This window comes from Panthera uncia, chromosome A2 (genome assembly GCF_023721935.1).
Source record: "Panthera uncia isolate 11264 chromosome A2, Puncia_PCG_1.0, whole genome shotgun sequence".
Lineage (NCBI taxonomy): Eukaryota > Metazoa > Chordata > Mammalia > Carnivora > Felidae > Panthera > Panthera uncia.
In genome coordinates, this window is record NC_064816.1 from 15,872,073 (window position 1) to 15,896,784 (window position 24,712).

The 24,712-nt window shown below is 41.4% G+C and overlaps 1 protein-coding gene and 1 non-coding gene across 3 annotated transcripts in view; one reads left to right on the forward strand and one right to left on the reverse strand.

Annotated features, from left to right (window-relative positions):
• The window catches only part of SCAP (SREBF chaperone), a 72,970-nt gene extending 51,375 nt beyond the window's left edge, over positions 1–21,595 (reverse strand). For both annotated transcript variants that reach the window (XM_049642590.1, XM_049642589.1), the window contains exon 1: positions 21,452–21,595. The gene's annotated coding sequence lies outside the window, so the exon portion shown is untranslated. The remainder of the gene's footprint in view (positions 1–21,451) is intronic.
• On the forward strand, positions 12,975–13,076 carry LOC125931117 (U6 spliceosomal RNA). Its single transcript, XR_007460373.1, has one exon. It is a non-coding gene; the product is annotated as a U6 spliceosomal RNA (small nuclear RNA).
• Positions 21,596–24,712: the final 3,117 nt, after the last annotated feature.

A 24,712-nucleotide genomic window follows, 5' to 3' on the forward strand; every position in this document is an offset into this window, starting at 1 on the left:
GATCTCGCGGTCCGTGAGTTCGAGCCCCGCGTCAGGCTCTGGGCTGATGGCTCGGAGCCTGGAGCCTGTTTCCGATTCTGTGTCTCCCTCTCTCTCTGCCCCTCCCCCGTTCATGCTCTGTCTCTCTCTGTCCCAAAAATAAATAAAAAAAAAAAAAAAAAAAAAAAAAGAAACAAGAAGTCAACCACAAGAAAAAATCTGGAAAGACCACAAATATATAGAGTTTAAATAACATGCAACTTAGGGGTGCCTGGGTGGCTCAGTCAGTTAAGCAACCGACCCTTGATCTCAGTTCAGGTCTTAAATTCAGGATCATGAGTTCATGCCCCACACTGGACTCCATGCTGGGCATGAAGTCTACTTAAAAAAAAAAAAATGCAACTAAACAATGAATGAGGGGTGCCTGGCTGGCTCAGCCAATGGAGCATGTGACTCTTGATCTCTGGGTTGTAAGTTTGAGCCCCATGTTCAATATAGAGATTATCTAAAAATTAAAAAATCTTTAAAAAAAATCAATGAGTCAACCAGAAAACAAAAGAAGAAATTATAAAGTACATGGAGAGGCACCTGGGTGGCTCGGCTGAGGGTCCAACTTTGGCTCAGGTCATGATCTCACAGTTGGTGAGTTTGAGTCCCATGTCAGGCTCACTGTTGTCAGTACAGAGCCTACTTTAAGATCCTCTGTCCCCCTCTCTCTGCCGCTCCCCTGCCCATGCTCTCACTCTCAAAAAATAAAAAAGTAAAGATTAAAAGTACATGGAAACAAATGAAAATGAAAACACAATGGTTCAAAACCTTTGGGATGTATCAAAAGCTGTTGTAAGAGGGAAGTTTACAGCAATACAGGTCTACCTCAGGAAGCAAGAAAAATCTCAAATAAATAACCTAACTTTACAGCTAATGGAGCTAGAAAAAGAACAACAAAACCTAAAACCAGCAAAAGAAAGGAAATGATAAAGATTAGAGCAGAAATAAATGATACAAGGGCGCCTGGATGACTTAGTTGATTAAGTGGCCAACTTTAGCTCAGGTCATGATCTTGCAGTTCATGAGTTTAAGCCCTGCATTGGGCTCTGTGTTACAGCTCAGAGCTTATAGCCTGCTTTGGATTCTGTGTCGCCCTCTCTTTCTGCCCCTTCCCCGCTCACACTCTGTTTCTCTCTCAAAAATAAACAAACATTAAAAAAAACTTTTTTAATTTAAAAAAAGAGGAATAAATGATACAGAAATTTAAAAAACAATAGATCAATGAAACCAGGAACTGGTTCTCTAGGGGGAAAAAAATCAATAAAACTGATAAACTTCTAGCCAGACTTATCAAGGGAAAAAAAAGGACCCAAATACATAAAATCACAAATGAGACAGGAGAATAACAAATACCACAGAAAAGAGAATATTATGAAAAATTACATAACAACGAATCAGACAAGCTAGAAAAAATGGGTAAATTATTAGAAACATAGAACCTACCAAAACTGAAACGGGAAGAAAAAGAATATTTGAACTAATTACCAGCAAAGAAATTGAATTAGTAATCCAAAAACTCATAAAAAAAAAAATCTAGGCCCAGACTGCCTCACAGGTGAATTCTACCAAACACTGAAAGAAGAGTTAATACCTATTCTTCTCAAACTATTCCAAAAAACAGAAGAGGGAAGAAAAACTTGCAAACTTATTCCACGAGGCCAGCATTACCCTGATATCAAAACCAGATAAAGACACCACAAAAAAAAAGTAGAACTACAGGCCAATATCCCTGACGAACACTGATGCAAAAATCCTCAACAAAATAATAGCAAACCAAATCCAAAAATACATTTAAAAAATCATTCAAGGGCATCTGGGTGGCTCAGTTGGTTAAGTGTCCAACTCTTGGTTTCGGCTCAGGTCACAATCTTGTGGTTTCGTGAGTCCAAGCCCCGCACCAGGCTCTGCACTGGCAGCGTGGAGTCTACTTGGGATTCTCTCTCCCTCCCTCTCTCTGCTCCTTCCCAACTAGCACTCTCTCTCAAAATAAATAAACAAACTTAAAAGAAAAAAAATCATTCACCACGATCAAGTGGAATTTATTCCTGAGTTGCAAGGGTGGTCCAATATTCCCAAATCAATCAATGTAATATATCACATCAATAACAGAAAGATATAAGAACCATATGATCACTTCAATCGATGCAGGAAAAGCATCTGACAAGGTACAACATCCATTCAAGATAAAATCCCTCAACAAAGTAGGTTTAGAGGGAACATACCTCAACATAAAAACATGTTGTTTTTATGAAGCCATGTGTGAAAAACTCACAGCTAATATCATTCTCAATGGGGAAAAACTGACAGCCTTTCCCCTAAGGTCAGGAACAACACAAGGATGTCCACTCTCACCATTTTTATTAAACATAGTACTGAAATTCCTAGTCACAGCAATCAGACAGCAAAAAGAAATAAAAAGCATCCAAATCAGCAAGGAAGAAGTCAAACTTTTACTACTTGCAGATAACATGATACTATATGTAGAAAACCCAAAAGACTCCACCCCAAAACTGCTAGAACTCATAAATGAATTCAGTAGAGCTGCAGAATACAAATTCAATATACAGAAATCTGTCGCATTTCTATACATCAGTAATGAAGTAGCAGAAAAAGAAATTAAGAAAATCCCATTTATCAGACTTCCAGCTGTATTACAAAGCTATAATCATCAAGACAGTATGGCACTGGCACACAAACAGACACTCAGATCAATGGAACAGACTAGAGAACCCAGAGATGGACCCACAAATATATGGCCAACTAATCTTTGACAAAGCAGGAAAGCATATCCAATGGAATAAAGACAGTCTCTTCAGCAAATGGTGCTGGGAAAACTCGACAGCGACATGCAGAAAAATGAACTTGGACCACTTTCTTACACCATGAGAAATATAAACTCAAAATGGATGAAAGACCTAAATGTAAGACAGGAAGCCATCAAAATCCTCGAGGAGAAAGCAGGCAAAAACCTCTTTGACCTTGGCCACAGCAACTTCTTATTCAACACGTCTCCAGAGGCAAGGAAAACAAAAGCAAGATGAACTATTGGGACCTCATCAAAATAAAAAGCTTCTCCACAGCTTAGGAAACAATCAGCAAAACTAAAAGGCAACTGAGAGAATGGGAGAAGATATTTGCAAAGGACATATCAGATAAAAGGTTAGTGTCCAAAATCTATAAAGAACTTACCAACTCAACACCCAAAAAACAGAATAAAGAAATGGGCAAAAGACATGAATAGACACTTCTCCAAAGAAGACATCCAGATGGCCAACTGACACATGAAAAAATGCTCCACATCACTCATCATCAGGGAAATACAAATCAAAAGCACAATGAGATACCGCCTCACACCTGTCAGAATGGCTAACATGAACAACTCAGGGAACAACAGATGTTGGCAAGGATGTGGAGAGAAAGGATCTCTTTGGCACTGCTGGTGGGAATGCAAACTGGTGCAGCCACCCTAGAAAACAGGATGGAGGCTCCTCAAAAAAACAAAAATAGAACTACCCTATGACCCAGCAATTGCACTACTAGGCATTTATCCAAGGGATACAAGTGTGCTATTTCAAAGGGGCACATGCACCCCCATGTTTATAGCAGCACTATCAACAATAGCCAAAGTATGGAAAGAGCCCAAATGCCCACTGATGGATAAGTGCGTAAAGAAGATGTGGTATATATATATACAATGGAGTATTGCTTAGCAATCAAAAAGAATGAAATCTTGCCATTTACAACTATGTGGATGGAACTAGAGGGTATTATGCTAAGTGAATCAGAGAAAGACAAATAGCATATGACTTCACTCATGAGGACTTTAAGATACAAAACAGATAAACATAAGAGAAGGGAAGCAAAAAATAATATAAAAACAGGGAGGGGGACAAAAACATAAGAGACTCTTAAATATGGAGAACAAACAGAGGGTTACTGGAGGGGTTGTGGGAGGGGGGATGGGCTAAATGGGTAAGGGGCATTAAGAAATCTACTCCTGAAATCATTGTTGCACTATATGCTAATTTGGATGTAGTTTAAAAAATAAATTAAATTTAAAAAATAATCCCATTTACAACTGCACCCCAAATAAGAAGATACCTAGGAATAAACCTAATCAAAGAGGTGAAAAACCTATCACTCTGAAAACTGTAACCACCGATGAAGGAAATCCAAAATGACACAAAGAAATGAAAAAAAATTCCATGCTCATAGACTGGAAGAACAAATATTGTTAAAATGTCTATACTACCCAAAGCAATCTACACATTTAATGTACTCTCTATCAAAATACCAACAGAAATTTTCACAAAACTAGAACAAACAATCCTAAAATTTGTATGGAACCACAAAAGACCCTGAATAGCCAAAGCAATCTTGAAAAAGAAAAGCAAAGCTAGAGGCATCATAATTCCAGACTTAAAGTTACATTACCAAGCTGTAGTAATCACAAAGTACTGGCACAAAAATAGGCACATAGATCAATGGAACAAAATAAAAAATCTAGAAATAAACCCGTAAGTATATTGTCAATTAATCTTTGACAAAGCAGGAAAGAACATGCAATGGGAAAAAGGTCTCTTCAACAAATGGTGTTGGGAAAACTGGATAGCAACATGTGGAAGAATGAAACTGGACCATTTTCTTCCACCACACACAAAAATAAATTCAAAATGGATGAAAAACCTACATGTGAGGTCTGAAACCATAAAAATCATACAGAAGAGGGGTGCCTGGGTGGCTCAGTTGGTTAAGCATCTGACTTTGGCTCAGGTCATGATCTTGCAGTCTGTGAGTTCGAGTCCCACATCAGGCTCTGGGCTGACAGCTCAGAGCCTGGAAGCCTGCTTCAGATTCTGTGCCTCCCTCTCTTTCTGCCCCTCCCCCACTCATGCTGTCTCAAAAATAAATTAACATTAATTTTTTTTTAATCCTACAAAAGAGCACAGGCAGTAATTAATCTGATATCAGCTTTAGCAGCTTTTTTTTTTTTTTTTTTAAGATATGTCCCCTGGGGCAAGGGAAGCAAAAGCAAAACTAAACTATTGGGACATCAAAATAAAAAGCTTCTGCACAGCAAAGGAAACAATCAACAAAACTAAAAGGCAACCTACAGGATGGGAGAAGACATTTGCAAATGACCTATCTGCTAAAGGGTTAGTATCCAAAATATATTAAGAACTTATAAAACCCAACACCCAAAAAACTAATCCAATTTAAAAATGGGCAGAAGACATGAAGCGACACTTCTCCAAAGAAGACATTCAGATGGCCAACAGACCAACATAAAAAAAATGCTCATTGTCACTTATCAGGGAAATGCAAATCAAAACTACAATGAGATATCATCTCACACCTGTCAGAATGGCTAAAATCAAAAACACAAGAAACAACAGATTTTGGCAAGGATATGGAGAAAAAGAAACCCTCTTGCAGTGTTGGTGGGAATGCAAGCTGGTGCAGCCACTGTGGAAAAGAGTACGGAGGTTCCTCAAAAAATTAAAAATAGAACTACCCTACAATCCAGCAATTTCACTACTGTGTATTTACTCAACAAATACAAAAACACGAATTCAAAGAGATATGCACCCCTATGTTTACAGCAGCATTATTTAGAATAACCAAGATATGGAAGTAGCTAAGTGCCCATCGACAGATGAACACATAAAGATATGGTATATATACACAATGGAATATTCAGCCATTAAAAAAAAAAAAAAAGAATGAAATCTTACCATTTGCAATAACATGGACAGAGCCAGAGAGTATAATGCTAAGTGAAATAAGTCAGAGAACCATATGATTTCACTCATATGTGGAATTTAAGAAACAAAACAAACTAGCAAAAGGGAAAAAGAGACAAACCAAGAAACAGACTCTTAACTATAGAGAGGAGGGATGAGGAGAAGAGTGAAATAAGTAATGGGGATTAAGAAGTGCACTTGTGATGAGTACTGGGTGATTCAGATAAAGATTTAGGACAAACAAAAAACCACAAAGTATCGTAAGGAAAAACTGCCAACCAAGAATATCCAACAAAGGTGTCTTTCAGAAATGAAGGAAAGGGGTACCTGGGTGGCTCAGTCGGTTAAGCGTCTGACTTCAGCTCACGTCACGGATCTCACTGTCCGTGAATTCGAGTCCTACATCCAGCTCTGTGCTGACAGCTCAGAGGCAGGAGCCTGCTTCAGATTCTGTGCCTCCCTCTCTCTCTGCCCCTCCCCAACTCTCACTCTGTCTCTATCACAAAAGTAAATAAAAATTTAAAAATTAAAAAAAAAAAAAAGCAATGAAGGAGAGATAAAGATTTTCATGGATAAACAAAAGTTCAGAGAATTCATCACCATTAGACCTGACTTACAAGCAATGCTCAAAGCAGTTCTTCAGCCAATATGAAAGGATACTAACCAGGAAAAGGAAAACATACCCCGGGTAAAGGCAAGTATACCATCAAATTCAGAATATGGTGGTTTGCTAATCACTTAACTCTAATATAAAAGTTAAGGGGTGCCTGGGTGGCTCAGTCGGTTAGTCTTCCAACTTCAGCTCAGGTCATGATCTCACAGCTCTTGAGTTCGAGCCTCCTGTCGGGCTCTGTGCTGACAGCCTGCTTCAGATTCTGTCTCCCTCTCTTTCTGCCCCTCCCCCATCTGCACTCTCTCTCTCAAAAATAAACATTAAAAAAATTGTTTTAAGTTAAAAGACAAAACTATTAGTAACTGTAGCTCTAATAATTTGCGAACAGATTTTTAAAAAACATACAAATGGCCAACAGGTACATGGAAAGGTGCTCAACATCCCTAATCATCAGGGAAATGCAAATCAAAACCACAAGTTATAACCTCACACCTGTTAGGATGGCTTTTATTTAAAAAGACAATAGATAACATGTTGGGAAAGATGTGGAGAAAAGGGAATCCTTGTACACTGTTGGTGGAAATGTAAACTGGTATAGTCATTAAGCAAAACAGTATGAAAGTTCCACAAAAATTAAAAAAAAAAAAAACTATCTTATAATCTAACAATCCTACTTCTGGGTATATCCAAAGGAAACAAAATCATTATCTTAAAGAGCTATCTGCATCTCCATGTTCAGTACAACAGTATTCACAAGAGTCAAGATATGGAAACAACCTAAATGTGAACAGAGAAGTGGATAAAGATGATGTTGTACATATATACAATGAAATATTATCCAGCCATAAGAAACAAATCCTGTCATTCACATTGTACACACACACACACACACACACAAAGATACAAACTTCAGCTACATATTTATATCCTTTTCAACCCCAAAGCTAAAATCAAGTCCAATGAGAACACATTAGAATAATTTCCATCAAAGTCAAAGGCCAAACAAGCCTATCCCTTTTACTACTGTTGTAGAGGTACGAGCTGTCACAATTAGGTGATTGAAAGAAAACACAGGAATGTAAATGTAAAAGAAAAAGTAAAATGACCATTATTTGCAGATGATATTATTATATACCTAGAGAGTCAACTAAAAACCTTTATAGTTTTGTAATCAGGTAAGGTGGTGAAAATTAATACATAGAAAATAATGCCTTCACATACACCATCAACAAGAAGGTAGAAGATAAAATGCTTCAATACCACCAAAAACAAAGAAAAAGACCTGATAATAAACTTAACAAGAAATGCCAAGAAATCTCTCAAACTCTGAGGGACACAGAAGAAGGCTTGAGCAAAGAGAAAGGCATACAATCTTCTCAGTGGGAAAGACTCATCACCTAAATGTCATTCTTCCTACATTAACCTAAAAATGTAACACCGTACCAATAAAAACAAAAAGGATTTTTTTGAAACAGGCAAATTTACCTTAAAGTTCATATAGTAAAACATAGCCAAGAAAATTCTGAAAATTAAAGGTAATGAATGAGAATTCACTTTACCAAATATCAAAACATGCTCTAAAGCTAAAATTAAAATGTGTACTAAAACATAAATACACAGATTGACGTACAGAATTGAAAGTCCAGAAATACACCCAAATGTATATGATATGTGGCAAAGTATATCACATATAGTAAAGGATATTTGAACAAGTGCAAGAAAGATGACCTGTTTAATACAAGGCATTGCAACAAATGGGTGGCCATTTGGGAAAAAATTAAGTTGGACCCACACTTTTCACCAAAATAAATTCCAAATGGATAAGAGATTTAAAGGTAAATAATGAAATTCTAAAAGTACTTTAAGGAACCACAGGATAATTTTTCATACTCTTCTACTATGGAAGATCTTTCTAGGTATGATAGAGAACCAAGAAGCCTTAAAAGTTCAATGAGTAGGACCTAATTAAGAACTAGAGGGTATTCATGCCATGTGAAATAAGTCAGTCAGAGAAAGACAGATATCATATGATTTCACTCATATGTGGAATTTGAGAAACTCGACAGATAACATAGGGGAAGGGAAGAAAAAAAATAAGATCAAAATAGAGGAGGCGGCAAACCATAAAAGACTCTTAAATACAGAGAACAGAGTTGCTGGAGGAGAGGTGGGTCGTGGGATGGGTTAAATGGGTGATGGGCATTAAGAAGGGCACTTTTCAGGATGAGCACTAGATGTCATATGTAAGAGATGAATTGCTGGGTTCTACTCCTGAAGCCAAGACTACACTGTATGTTAACTAACGTGAATTTAAATTAAAATTTTTTTCATGACAAAATCATTCTAAATAAAAAGATAAATAACAATCTGGAAAAATATAACTGCAAGTTATATCATTAGCAAGGTGCTAAGTTCCTTCATATACAAAAAATTTTTACAAAATCAATTTTAAAAACACCAAAGCCCAGGGGCGCCTGGGTGGCTCAGTCGGTTGAGCGTCCGACTTCAGCTCGGGTCATGATCTCACAGTCTGTGAGTTCGAGCCCCGCGTCGGGCTCTGTGCTGACAGCTCAGAGCCTGGGGCCTGTTTCAGATTCTGTGTCTCCCTCTCTCTCTGACCCTCCCCCATTCATGCTCTGTCTCTCTGTCTCAAAAATAAATAAAAAACGTTAAAAAAAAAAAAAAAAAAAAAAAAAAAAAAAACAAAGCCCAGGGTGCCTGGGTGGCTCAGTCAGTTAAGTGTCTGACTCAGTTTTGGCTCAGGTCACCATCTCATGGTTTGTGAGTTCAAGCCCCACATCAGGCTCCGCACTGACAGTATGAAGCCTGCTTGGGATTCTCTCTCCCTCTCTCTCTGCCCTTCCCCCACTCATGTTCTCTCTCTAAATAAATTTTAAAAAATAATAAATACACCAAAGCCCAATAGAAATATGGGCAAAGGATATGAACAACTTATTCACAGAAAAGAAAATGGAAAACAGTCCTTCAACCTTACAGCAACAGGAGAGATAAAAATTAAAACTACACCTGATAGGAGTGTTCACTCTACTACTCTTTTAACTTTTCTATAGGTTGAACTAAGCTTGGAAGAAAAAACATACAGAGGAATAATTTTTTCACCTATCAAACTGGCAAAGATCAAACTGTGCTATCACAGTGCCGGTGAGGCCACCGCCACACACAGCTGAGGAGCATACTGGACACAGCCTCTATGGAGGTTTATCTGCGAAGAGCTATTAAAATTGCAAAAGCACATACTCATCAACCCAGCAATCCTGCCTCTGCTAAGTGACCAGACAGATGCACTTGGCCACGCATCAAATGATGCCTACAGAAGTGTTTCTGCACTAGCAAAATTGACAACACCTTATATGTCCATCAACAGAGCTCTGGCTAAATAAAGGTATATCCTGACAATGGAAAATTATCCAGTTGTGAAAGACAATGAGAAAGTTCTTATGTATCGATAATGAACTATCACAAACAGAGAGAGAAAAAAGCAAGGGATATAGTGGGCTACTTTCATGTAAAAGCAAAGAACTCTCTGTGTATCTGCCTGTATTATGCAAAGAACACCCCTGCACAGATACTGGAGAACTGGTAACACTGGCTGCCTCTAGGGAGAGGATGCGGTGGCCAGTGCAAGATGGAAGGGAAACTTCCCTGTGTATACTCTGTTGTTCCTTTTGAATTTTGTGCCATGTGAATGTATTACTGCACTGAAAAGCTAAAATTAAAAATAATGAACAATGCTTCCCTGTGGAAGCAGCAGTCTTCCCTGAATTTCTGTCACTGTGTATTTCCCCCATGCCTGTGTTCGTTCTGACTCTCTGAGCCTCCTCTGATTGATTATGGTCCCTTTGGGAAGAAGGTCACAGCTGAATCGCCTTTGTGTTCCCTAGAGTACCCAGCATCTCATTTGGTGCCGAGCGGAAAGTCACTGCAAGTCTGTTCACTGTGCTAAACTAGTCCACTGGTGCAAACAATTCATCCTTGGGGGAAAGAAGATTTTTCTGAAAGTTGTTTTGCAAGACGGCCCAATGATAAGGACAGGAAATTCTGCTTCTGAAAGCATCAAAATTAGCCAAACAATCCAGAGAATTCTCAGCAGACCAAGTTAAAAGTAAATGAACAGAGAGAGGAGTTTCACTTCATGAATGAAAGCTGATTTCAGAGAACTTGAAGCCTGAAAATACATATATATTCAAGAGGATGATTACTGCCACATTTAGAGTAACTGTTAGGATGGCACAGCAATACCCAGATCGAAGGGAAGACCAAATTATATTAACTGGTTGTGATGGTCATCACAAGTAACCACGTACATGATGCCGACTCTCTTCACAACTGGACAACAACAAATATATTACAGATTTTCTTCCACAGTGACAGCTACCACATTCTTATTCCCTTCTGACCTGGTCAGGAAGGACTAACAAAGGGACTGAACTGACCCCTGCTAAGAATGTGGGCAAAGAATTTGTTTTAAACCTAGAAGCAACCCAGGAACCCAATGGGACAGCCCAGTCATTTCATAAGACTTCTGGCTGAGGGGGAGGGTGCCCTCAGTCTCAGTCCCAGCAGGTGCTGGCGGGAGCATGGCGAGGACCAGCCGCCTGCTCCCAGCTAACTGTGGGCAAGCACAGCCATATATATCCACACAGGACAGAGGCCCCTTGCCTGGTTTCCTGACAGAAGTGTGGCCTGATGGAGGGCACCACGGTTCTTGATAGCTTACCCTAAAGTGAGAGTGTGAAGAGACTCTTTTTCATTACTGTCACAAAAGCTTTTAATATAAACGCTACACAGAAAATGGTTTCATTCCCAACATAAATCTGCAAAAGCACTGTGAGAGAGAGCTTGAGATGAAGTTCACCTGGAGCTCTTCTCCTTGACACAGCCATTTTCAAAAAATGGTGCTGGGAAAACTGGACAGCCACTATGCAAAAAGTTAGACGGGACCATTACATCACATATAAAAATTCAAAATTCATCAAAGACCTAAACAAAGAGCTAAAACTATAAAACTCTTAAAAGAAAGTAGAGTAAAAGCTTCAGAATACTGGATTTGACAAAAATTTCTTGAATATGACACCAAAAGCACAGGCAGAAAAAAAAACTGGACCTCAAAAACTGAATTTTTGTGCATCAAAGGAAGCTATTGAGTGAAAAGACAACCCACAGAGTGGGAAAAAGTAATCATACCTGATAGGGACTTAATATCTAGAACACATAAAACTTTTATAACTTGGCAACAAAAAACCAAAAAAGCCTATTCAAAAATGGGAAAAGGACTTGAATAGACATTTCTCTAGGGAAGATATACTAATGGCCAAGAGGCACATGAAAAGATGCCCAACACCACTAATCATTAGGGAATGCAAATTAAAACAATAATGACAGTGGGGTGCCTGAGTGGCTCAGTCACTTAAGTGTCCGACTTCAGTTCAGGTCATGATCTCGCGGTTCATGGGTTCAAGCCCCACGTCGGGCTCTGTGTTGCTAGCTCGGAGCCTGGAGCCTGCTTCAGATTCTGTGTCTTCCTCTCTCTGCCCCTCCCCCACTCGCACTCTGTCTCTGTCTCCAAAAAAATGAGAAAAAAAAAATTAAAAACAAAAACCATAATGAGATATCACTTCACATCCACAAGCATAGCTATTATTAAAAAATAAAAACAGGGGCACCTGGGTGGCTCAGTCAGTTAAATGTCCGACTCCTGATCTCGGCTCAGGTCATGATCTGGCGGTTCATGGGTTCAAGTCCCATGTCAGGCTCTGTGCTGACAGTGCAGAGCTTGCTTGGGATTCTTTCTCCCCCTGTCTATCTGCCCCCGCTCTGCACGCATGCCCTCTCCCTCTGTCTCTCCCTCTCTCTCAAAAATAAGTCAACATTTAAACATCTTTAAAAATAATAAACAAAAACAAATAAAAATGGAAAGTAACGTTGCCAAGGATGTGGAGCAACTGGGAACCCTTGTAAGTTACTGGTACAAAGTAAAATGGGGCAGCCACTGTGGAAAACAATCTAGCAGTTCCTCAAAAAGTTAAATACAGAATTACCATATGTTCCAGCAATTCCTCCCCTGGGTATATATCCAAAGAACTGAAAGTAGGGATTTGAACAGATATCTGTACAGTCACGTTTATAGCAGCACTATTCACAATAGGCAAAGGGACAAACAGCCCAAATGTCTGCCGACAGATAAAGAGATAAATAAAATGTGGATATACATACAAGAGAATATTTGGAAAATATTCCAAAAGGAATGAAAAGAAAATGAAATTCTGACACATGATACAACATGGATGAACAATGTTCACTATGTTAAGTGAAATAAGCCACATATAAAAGGACAAACACAGTATGATTCCACTTATACGAGGAACTTAGAATAGGCAAATTCATAGAAACAGAAAGGAGAATAGTGGTTGCCAGGGGTAGGAGGAGGGAAGAATGGGAAGTTGTTTAATGAGTACAGAGTTTGTGTTTGGAATGATGAAAAAGTTCTGGAAATGGACAGTGGTGATGGTTGTACAATACTGTGAATATATCTGATGCCACTGAAAGGTACACTTAAAAATGGTTAAAATGGTGCTTCAGCAGTAACATATGGTAATACTGAAATGACAGAGAAGATCAGCATAGCCCTGTGCAAGGATGACACACAAATTTATGAAGCATTCCATGTATTAAAACAAACAAAAAAAATGGTTAGGGGTGCCTGGGTGGCTCAGTCTGTTAAGTGTCCAACTTTGGCTCAGGTCACAATCTCGTGGTTCACGAGTTCAAGCCCCATGTCAGGCTCTGTGCTGACAGCTCAGAGCCTGGAGCCTGCTTCGGATTCTGTCTCTCCCTCTCTCTCTGCCCCTTCCCTGTTCACAGTCTGTCTTTCTCTCTCAAAAATAAACATTAAAAAAAATTTAATGGTTAAAATGATAAATTTTATGTTATGTATATTTTATCACAATAAAAAAAAAACTCATCAAATAATTTAGAAAAGGGGTGCCTGGGTGGTTCAGTTGGTTAAGCATCCAACTCTTGATTTTTGACTCAGGTCATGATCTCATGGTTATGAGATCAAGCCCCATGTTGGGTTCCGTGCTGAGTGTGGAGCCTGCTTGGGATTCTCTCTCTGCTCCCTTGCTTGCACGCATGTATGCTCTCTCTCAAAGTAAAAAAAAAATAAACATTTTTTTAAATGTAAAAAAAATTAAAATTAAAAAGTTAAAAATAAAACAATTTAGAAAGAAAAAATGAAAATATAAAAAGAGGAAGACTGAAAGATACAGATGAAGCAAGACTGCCCTGAGTTAATTAGTAAATAACAGATATAACTGAATAATAGGCACACAAAAGCTCACTGCTCTCTGCTTTTGTATATATTTGAATTTTACCATAATAAACATTAATAAACAAGGAAGTCTTTGTAATGTGCGAAACCTTTTTAGAATTTATCCCCTTACAAAATTTAGCAAGAATGAATATGCAAGGTTCAAAGACCTTCCAACTGGCTAGCTTAGTTGGAAGAGCATGCGACTCTTGATCTGGGGGTTGTGAGTTTGAGCTCCACAATGGGTAGAGATTACTAAAAAAAAATAAACTTAAAAAAAGGGTTAAAAGACTTAAGCTTAAGGCCTAAAACTATAAAATTCTTTTCTTTATGCTTTATTTATTATTTAGAGAGAGAGAGAGAGAGAGAGAAAACCCCACGCACACAATCCCACAACCGTGAGATCATGACCTGAGCCAAAATCAAGAGTTGGACACTCAACCAACTGAGCCACCCAGGCATCCTTATAAAATTCTTATAAGAAAACCTAGGGCAAGGGGCACCTGGCTGGCTCAGTTAACCTTACAGTCATGAGTTCAAGCCCCATGTTGGGTGTAAGATAACTTAAAAAAAAAAAAAAAAAATGGCAAAAGCTTCACAACATTGGACTTGGCAATGATTTCTTGGATATGACACTAAGGACACAGGCAAAAGAAAAAAACAGATTGGACTTCTTAACAATGTTAAAATTGTGTGCATCAAAATACACCAGCAACAGAGTGAAAAGGCAGCACAAAGAATGGGAGAAAATATTTACAAATCAAGTACCTGGTAAGGGATTACTATCCAGCATACACAGAGAACTCCTAAAACAACAAAAAAACAAACAATCTGATATAAAACTGGGCAAAGGACTTGAATAAACATTTCTCTACAGAAGATACACCAATGGCTAATAAGCACATAAAAAGATGCTCAACATCACTAACCATTAAGGAAATGCAAATCAAAACTACAATGAGATATCATCTCACGTCCACTAGGATGGCTACCATCAAAACAAAACAAAACCCCAGAAAATAACAAGTGCTGGCAAGGATGTGGAGAAACTGGAAACCTTGTTCATTGCTAGTGATAATGTAAAATGGTACAGCCACTGTGGAAAACTGTATGATGGTTCCTTAAAAAATTAATCAAAGAATTACTATATGATCCAGCAATTCCATTTATGTATATACCCAAAACAGAAAACAGGAACTTGAATATTTGTACACCCATATCCATAACAGCATTATTCACAATATACAAAAGGTACAAACAACCCAAATATCCATCACTGGATATATGGGTAAATAAAATGTGATATATAAATTCCATTTTAACACATGCTACAACATGGATGAATCACGAGGACATCATAATAAATGAAATAGGCCAGTCACAAAAAGACAAATACTGTATGATTCCATTTATATGATGTACTTAGAGTAGACAAAATCAGAAAGTAGAATGGTGGTTGCCAGGGGCCTGGGGAAGAAGGGAATGGGAAGCTGTTCAATGGTATAGAGTCTTGGTTTTCCAAGATAAAGAGAAATGGGAGATGAACGGTATTAATGGTTGCACATTATGAATTTATTCAAACCACTGAACTGTACACTTAAAATGATTAAGATGACAAGTTTTATATTATATATATTTACCACAATAAAAAAAATTAAACAACAAAAAAGAAGGAGCACACAGGAGGGGGGGGGGGGGGGGGGGAAGACAGGGCTAGGAGGGATTAAGTGTATTAGAAGGAAAGGAAATAGGAGGGGAACAGAGATTTGGTTACAATATAGTTACAGTAATGTTTAGAATAGGGATGAAATGTGTTTTATATATATGTATGTGTGTGTGTGTGTCTATATATATACATATATATATTTTTTTTTAATGCAGGGAGACTTTTTGTTTTAACGTTTATTTTCAAGAGACAGACAAAGACAGAGCATGAGCAAGGGAGAGGCAGGGAGAGAGAGGGAGACACAGAATCCGAAGCAGGCTCCAGGCTCCCAGCCGTCAGCACAGAGCCCGACGCGGGGCTAGAACTCACAAACTGTGAGATCATGGCCTGAGCCAAATTTGGACACTCAACTGATTGAGCCACCCAGGTGCCCCAAATGTGTTATATATGTTACGGTATAATCTAAAAGAGCAAAATAACTAGACATTAAAAAGAACATCATAAGCCAAAAGTAACCTTAATATAGAAAATACAAACCATAGAACTCTGAGTACAAATCAGACTCTGAACTCCCAAATAGCCAATGCAAAGAGGGAACCATTACTGACTTAGTTCACACTATAGACAAAATCAAAACAGTGGCTTCGAAGAGGCACAGTCACTCCAAGCATTAAACCTCAAGGAAATTCCAGTAGGCCTCAGAGATTTTCTTAGGGACTTCTCACACAGATCTCCATGCAAGCTGATGGGACCATGCAAAGTCAGTTTACTAAAAAACAATTGGAGGAGGGGCCAAAATTATGTTGCCTCCTAATGATCTGGCTTCACTCAAAGACAAAACACTGCCCAGAACATGTGCATTGAAACACCTTCCAGCACAGTCTCACGAATGTTTTCTCACAGTTGTGCTTGGGATGGCATTTGGGAAGTGAAAAATTCAAGATTATCCTCCCTGACAGGAATATGAGATGCAACATTCTCTGTTGTTTGCTAAAGGCAGGTCTTGATGTTTCCAACAGTTACTGGTGCAGGGATGACAAATCAAAATGGACGTCCACATCCAACCAGAGGTAAGGCCTGAAAGAAAGGACCTAATCACCCCATGGAGATGAGGCGGCATCTACATGAGCTGGTAGAGAGAAGAAGAGTTGGGTACGTCATTTTGGGGAAGATCATGAGAGCAGGGAGCTACTAAAGATTGTTGAAGAGGACCATGATTGGAGACTTTGAGTGATAGTGCAGTCTTCTGAAAGGTGCAATCCCAACCCACAGCCAAACACAGCAAGCTGCTCAAAGTTGAAAGTTACTGGGAAACATAAAAATAAATGAAATTTTAACTTTAAAAAAACAAAAATGGGGGTCCCTGGGTGGCTCAGTCGGTTACGTGTGTGACCTAAGCTCAGGTCATGATCTCGCATTCTATAGTTGGAGCCCTACGTTGAGCTCTGTGCTGACAGCTTGGAGCCTGGAGCCTGCTTCGGATTGTGTGTCTCCCTTGCTCTCTGCCCCTCCCCTGCTCATGCACGCACTCTCTCTCAAAAATAAACATTAAAAAAATGTTTTAAATGCTGTAGAATAGGGGCGTCTGGGTGGCTCAGTCAGTTGAGCGGCCGACTTCGGCTCAGGTCATGATCTCGCGGTCCGTGAGTTCGAGCCCCGCATCGGGCTCTGTGCCGACAGCTCAGAGCCTAGAGCCTGGAGCCTGTTTCAGATTCTGTGTCTCCCTCTCTGACCTCCCCTGTTCATGCTCTGTCTCTCCCTGTCTCAAAAATAAAAAAAAAATTTTAAATAAATGCTGTAGAATAGTGTTTTACATAAAATCATGTTTACACAACAAAAAATGGATACAAGACAGTATGATCTCATTATAGAGAAAGAACACGCGAGAACAAGAAAATGAGCAAGAATAAAGCCTGCCACTGGAATTATAGGAAAAAAAAAACCTGTGCACATGCACACCTGCCTATTAACTGTTCTTCAACAGACAACTTGTATTTTTTAAACATCTCTAACCCCTCAACAAATTTAGAAATATAGGATTGCAGTAAAAAATAAAAATAGCAATATAATGAGAATGAAATTCTCAACTGAGAATTGAGAATTATGACATCATCTAAAAATAATGAGAAAACTGGCTAAGAACAAGAGCCAGTTATGTACTTGGCAAAACTATAGTATACGACTAACGCTGATGGGATTCAGTGTGAAACACGTAAGTACTGGCATCATGCTCTGGTTTTAGGTGCACTGATGGAGCCATAGCTCTCAAAGTATAGTTCCCTAGACCAGCAGCAGCACCTGGTAACTTGTTTGAAATTCAAATTCCAAGGCCTAGCTGTAAACTACAGAGTCAGGGACTGTAGTGAAGTGAGGGTAAAACCAGCCCTCCAGGTGATTCTGATTCACACTAAAGTAAGAACTGCTGGTATGAATCATGTCCCACCTGGATTTAAAAATAAATAAATAAAAAGCTTGTCTAGCCAAAGAAATACAGTTTTTGCTCAAACCCCTTTCTGTTATTTTAACCTGAACTCCTAAACATGCACTAATCTATTCAACTGTGAAATAAGCTGGAAGTAACTTAAATATATTTTTTAAATTAGAATTCTGGAATTTCTTGTTTTAATATAATGCACCAATCACTGCAGAGGAGTGACCTGAAGAAAATCAAATCTAGTTTGTAAAAAGCGGTAAGGAATCAACGTATCTGGAATTTCAATATATCTAACTATCATCTAAAATTTGCAAATACTCTGAAGTTGCTTAACAGCTACGACTATTACAACTGCCACATTTACGTTAACTGATTGTTTTAGTGTCTCACTTCTGACATTAACAGGTTTAAAATAGAAGAGATTCAACAAAATTTTAATTTCTAAAGGGCTAGCTCAGTCACTATAGCTTCAAACTTAAAACTGCTGCTATATTTGAGACAAAGACCATTAAAATAACCATATCCTCTTTCACAAAATTGTAACTGCAACTTTTAAAATAATTTATAATTGGTTATTAATATGAAATACGATTCTCCCTCTTTATGTGGAATCACACTGAACTTCATTAAACTTCCAACTCAGGAAGAAATGATTAGCACACCTTACATATTTGATACAAATGCTAAATATCAAATCAGAGGTTTCCAAATGTTTTTGATTATGAAACCCCAACAAGAATTTGAGTAAACATCCCAATATATATATACTAGTACATGTTATATGTATATACTACTATATAGTGTACATTATAAAATAACCTAATAAAAATTAAGTAAAGCTAAAATAAACACAAAAGTCAGTTTTGATTTTTTTTTTCCCTGAGACCCATGTGCACCTTTGATGCATGCACTCCCCATCTTTGGACTCCACTGCAAAACTCATGTATGGGCCAGCAACCCTGCAAGCGTTCTCTGGCAGTGCCCCTGACCACTCAAGTGGAAGCTGTCAAATGCAGGGCCGTCAAATGCAGTCTACTTCCTGCTGAGTTCCACATCTGAGACTTGGGTCTGTGATGCTGGCTTCTACCCTTCACCCCATCACCTTCTTCTGCTACCTCTCACCTGCCAACGGACAACGGAGGAGACTGTGAAGCCAGCAGGCGCAAGAAGAACATAAAAGTACAGACTGTCATCAAGCAAGCCTAGGTTTGCAGAGCCTGGGCTCTGCCTCTAACTCAGCAGGTGACCCGGGGCCAGGCAGATAACATCTGTAAAACTCATCATTAAAGGGGGTGATAACAGTATCATCTCCCCCAGTTACTACGATGATTAAGTGAGATAAGCTATTATTAGAGCACCTAACACAGTATCTAGACAGTACACACGTTCAGTAAATATTTCACTCAAAATTACTACTTCAGGCAGGGGGAAAAAAAAAACACGTCACCTGGACTTTGTTTCATCAGCCAACTCAGGAAGGCAGCAAGTTAAGTTACAGTGGAAGTAGCTCAAGTAGCAGGGTCTGGCAGATCTGAAGGCCTGATCCACCACTTACAAGCTGGGTGACCCTGGAAATCCACTTTCTCTACGAGAGGCAACCTTCTCATCGGCTCAAATGGAAGTGATGACATAAACCGTATACAAAGTACCCGTCAGAGCCAATATAACTAACCCTGGAGACAGCAAATGGCTACCAATGGTGAGGTTAAACAGCACAGAAACCTAAGTGTCATTCCACGGTCCTTAAGACACATTCATGTGCATGGCTAGATACTAAGAGAGTAAGCATCTCTAAAGTCTGCCGCCAAACATTAATAAATGCATGAGTACTGAACCCCACAGGCATGGTTTGCTTCCCAACTGGACAGTTTACTTGCTCAGGCAACTCATAATGACCCCAGGCAACTCATAGTCTTTCTGCCCACTAGGAGTAGACTTTTTATCCACCCCACAACCGTAAACTAGTCTAGACTGCTGGGATGGTGAGGGGGAGGGGGGGATACGAATGATTATAAAGCACACGGGGACCTCAGGAGACATGCTGCTTTTGCACAACAGCAAAAAAAGAGAGAGACAGAGAGAGAGAGAGAGCTCTCAAACACCCAATTAGTTCATAATAAATGAGAAGTAATGCTTTCAATCTATGACCAAAAGAATATTAAGATACATTTATATTTTGTTTTTTATATCATGTGCCTAGTGGGAATGCTCCAAATGTGTAAAAACACCTTAAAACCAAAACTATATTAACATTCACTTAGAAATATACAGGTCAGGGGCACCTGGGTGGCAGTTAAGCGTCTGACTTCTGCTCAGGTCATGATCTGGCAGTTGGTGAGTTCGAGCCCTACGTTGGGCTCTGTGCTGACAGCTCAGAGCCTGGAGCCTGCTTTAGATTCTGTGTCTCCCTCCCTCTCCCCCCCGCCCCCCCCTCACGTTCTCTCTCTCTCTCTCTCTCTCTCTCTCTCTCTCTCGCTGTCTCAAAAATGAATAAATGTTCAAAAACAATATACAGATCAGATGGCAACTACTCTTGTGGTGAGCAAAACATAGGAAGTTCAATCACTGTTGTACATCTGAAAATAATGTAACATTGCAAGTCAACCATACTCCAAAAAATTTTTATCTTAAAATGTGGAACTGTAAAAAAAAAAAGGAAAGAAATAGTTCATCATTTAAGCAGCATTCAGGAACACTAGGGTGTGTTCGGCACTAACCAGACATCCTTGACCCTAGCCTTCAATCTTAGCACGATATCCTGAGACAGCAGCACACCAATAAGCCACCATATAACCAAACTCCGCAAAACGTCTGGTCGGATAAAAGAAACACAAATCTAACATCATTAAGTAAACCTTTCGTAGGTCTTTTTCACAAATATTATTACAAAATCCCCAAAGAGTGTAATCACGCAGCTCTGATTGTCACCCTAAGAGGTGGGATAGCCAGAAGCCAGACCGAGGAGAACTCCTCCCAGAACCCCCACAGGGACCCGCCGCCCCCTCCGGCCAACAGCATTTCCACCTGTACAACTTTCCGCGATTCAAACGGTCCAGGCTCCCTGCAACCGTGACATTATAAATAATCCTGTATGATATACTAAGGTAATAATAAACACGAAGCAACACGGTAAACACAGGCAACGTGATTGAGCAAAGTTTGGGCTTCGGCAAAACATAAAACTAGAAGCCAGGCAAAACCCAGCAAAGAAGCTACGTGTTGCCTCAAAACCAGAGAGCCCAAAAGAGACAGGAGTAGACAGCATGCTCTCCCCCGCACTCTAGAAAACCCAGACAGCCCCAAAGCAGGTTTTAGAAGCGGCGGCTTCCCGGGACCGCGGGCCAGGGGCCGGCCGCAACGGCAAGACCCCCTCCCCCGGTAGTGGTCACGCGGGACCAGGGGCTGGGTGGGAGCACGGGCGCGCGGGCGGGGGCGCGGCCCGGGTGGGGGTGGGGACGCGGCGGCCCGGCCCCCCTCTCCGGGCTGCGGTCTCCCGGCCCGCACGGCTGCTGGACAGCGCCCACGCCCGCGCACCAGTGCCCCCGGCGGTACGCACCCCCGACTTCCCGGGACCGCGCGGCCGGAGGCCCGAGCCCGAGCCCGTGGACAGGCGCCGTGGGGACACGCGCGGCGGTACCTGTGGCGGCAGCAGCTCCCAGGCGGCGGTGGCGGCGGCGGCGGGGGCGGGGCGCGGCGTGCGCGCTCCCGGCCCGTGGTCCGGTGCGTGGTGCCCGCCCTCTCTATGCCGGCCGCCGGGCGCCCGCGCAGCTCTCCGCCCCTTCACCTCTCACCTTCTACCTTTCCCCTCCCGCCCTCACCGCCCTCCGCACGTGCTCCAGAGGCGCGCACATGCGTAGTCGAGCCCCGCCCGCGGCTCCCGCTTGCCCCCTGGCGGACGCCCGCCACAACACACAGAGGGAGGGAGAAGCGGCGGTCCTGGGCGGGGCGGGGCGGGGCGGGGCGTGAAGATGGGGCAGGGCCCTGAGGACTGCACCAGGGCTTTTGACAGACAGCACCTTCCAGAGAATTTATCAAGAACGTGCACCAGATGCCTATGGCCCCGTTTGGAACAGCGATAAATTAAAAACAACCATGCAGATGCACAACAAATACATATGGCTGGAATAACTTCTGTCCATAAAACAGATTTCCCTACAGCCTTTTTAAAGGATAAGTTTTATGAATATTTACTGATGTTGAAACCTGTTCTTGAAAGATGGTTCAAAATGAGCTGTGCAGTACGATCTCATTTTTGTGAAAAGTCATCCACAGAGAAGGAAGGCTCTGGGTGCTGCTGATGTGTGGTGGGCAGATATGATTGAGTGGCGGGCGGGTTTAGGGTGCTGGGCTTTCCTATCCGCCGAGGGGCATTTAACCATTCATTTTACACATACTGTGTGTCTTTGTTGGAACTGCACATCTGCGTCCACTGAGTTTTTTACTATGTGCCGGGTGCTGAGCTGAGCATTCATCTGAGCGTCCCGAAAGCCCTTACGTAGGGCTCCTTACTGGGTCTCACACAAGCGGAACAGGAGGGGCCTTCGCCCGCGCTGGGGACACAGCCCAGCGCTGACCATCCTGGGATGCTGCGTGCTGTGACTGCCCGGGGCCCACGCGCAGGGACCTGGATCGCACCCCCTTCGCCCTCCCCTCGAGTGCCAGGGGTCGGCCCCGCCCCCACCCTGCCGCCCTAGGCATGCTCAGCTCAGCCGCACCCACCCCGGGGCAGATCCTGATCCAGCCCTCAGGAGCGGATGGGACAATGCAAGATGGGACTCCAGCCCCCAGCCCCTCCTAAGCCTTCTTCAAAGAGTCATACTCCTCCCTCACGCCCATTCATTTCCACTGGACTCTGGACCGCCTCTCCAAGGCCGCCTAAGGCTTGCCTCCCTCCCTGCCCCACCACACTTTTGTCACAGGGAAATTAAACAATAGTGAGGACAAGTGGCCTAGGCCCAAAGTGATCTTGAAGATTTTGCCCTGTATTCAGGATTAGTTTCTGTCTTTAGATGGGAATTTTTATTCTATGAAGAATTTGTTTTTGGTTTTATTTTTATGTGTTTTTTTTATTACGTGAAGGTCCCTTACTGGTACTGTTTCCATGAGTGCCCGAGACCAGGGGAAAAGGGGTAAGGAAACACACGTCTTGCTTGTTTTTAAATTAGAGAGAGAGGAGGGCACCTGGGTAGCTCAGTTGGTTGAGCACCTGACTTTGGCTCAGGGCATGATCTCACACTTCGTGAATTCAAGCCCCGCATGGGCTCACTGCTATCACTGCAGAGCTGGCTTCAGATCATCTGTCCCTCTCTCTCTCTGCCCCTCCCCCCTCATGCTCTCAAAAATAAATGATAAAAAACAATTTAGAAACAAATAAATTAGAGGCCACAATGGGCAGCAGCGTGGAGAGCCTTACCTACATCCCTCATCCATTCTCACATCACTCTCTACACATCTGGCCCTTGAAATGCCATCCTCTGGCCCCTCAGAAACCTTGCGCAAGAGGGATCCCACTTATCCTTCAGCTGTTCCTTCTCTCTCTCCACTGTCTCATTCCTTTTGGCAAAAATAAAGTCTATCCAGTTTATTTTTAGTTTTCTTGGTGAAGCTACTGTGACCCTGCATGACTCAGTCCCAATCCTTTCCTTTTACTGCCAAGTTTCTACAAAGAATGTGGTTCCAAACTTGCCTTACAGCAGAATCACCTGGGGAATATTTAAAGTTAAATCTGTCTTCCTGAGCCCTATCCTAGGCACACTGGATCAGAGTCCACTCCAGAGAGGGGGAGGAGCCTGCCTTTTCACAACCCCCATTATAGAGACTTAGACTGTCTTTTGGGAAGTGCTGTCACCCCCCCTACCCTTCTTCACCAACCCCTCCCCACCCAAACACTCCACCAAACCTGTGTCTGCAGGGGACTGACTCTCAGCAAGGTCTGGACACTGCCTCCAAAAACAAGAGCCTCCAAAATGGACGAGCACTTAGCTAAGCGTCTATGTACCTTGCAGCACCCACTGCCGAGAGTCCTTCATGGCTGGGAGCTGAGGTTCTTGGGCCCCTGGTGAAGCTGCTCCCTAGGAGTGGAATGCAGTGGCCGTGATTTTTGGGCTCCTCCAACATTTTATTATGAAAACAGAGAAAAGTTGAAAGGACCACACAGTTAACAACTATATACCCTAGAGCTGTTAACGTTTTGCTTAGTATCTTATACCTATCAAACACACACACACACACACACACACGAAATAAAACTTCTCTTCCTTTGTCCACCCAACAATCCATTCAATTTGTTATGCATTCCCAGGTAAGTTACAGATACAACTTCAGCTTTTTTCTTTTTTAATGTTTATTTATTTTTGAGAGCGGGAGAGAGGGAGACAGAGGAGCCAAAACAGGTTCTGCACTGACAGCAGAGACCCTAATGTGGGGCTCAAACCCACGAACTACGAGATCATGACCTGAAGTCAGACGCTTAACCAAGTGAGCCACCCCGGCACCCCATGACGCATTCAGGTGAAACATCTTCATTTAGCCCTAACTAGCCAAAGCTCAAAGCTCAACTTTACTTCAGATTGCTCCCCACGGGAATGATAAATCCAAAAGCTTTAAAAACTCAGTGGAGCAGAGAGATCATCAAGAAGTGATAACAGTCCCCCATACCTGAGCTTCCACACTGGGCCAATCCTTATGACAATCTTAAAAATAGTGGCTTGGTCTATTTTACAAATGAAGAAAATGTCTAAAGAGAGGAGGAGGTTTGCCTAAGGTCACTCTGGTAACTGACCAGGTGGCCACAGGCTAAGACCCAGCGCTCTGGGTTCTCAGCCCTCTGTCTAGCTACCTCCACCTGTCAGGGACACAGAGAAGGGTGTTTTATAACGACACAGGTCTGTCTCTGCAA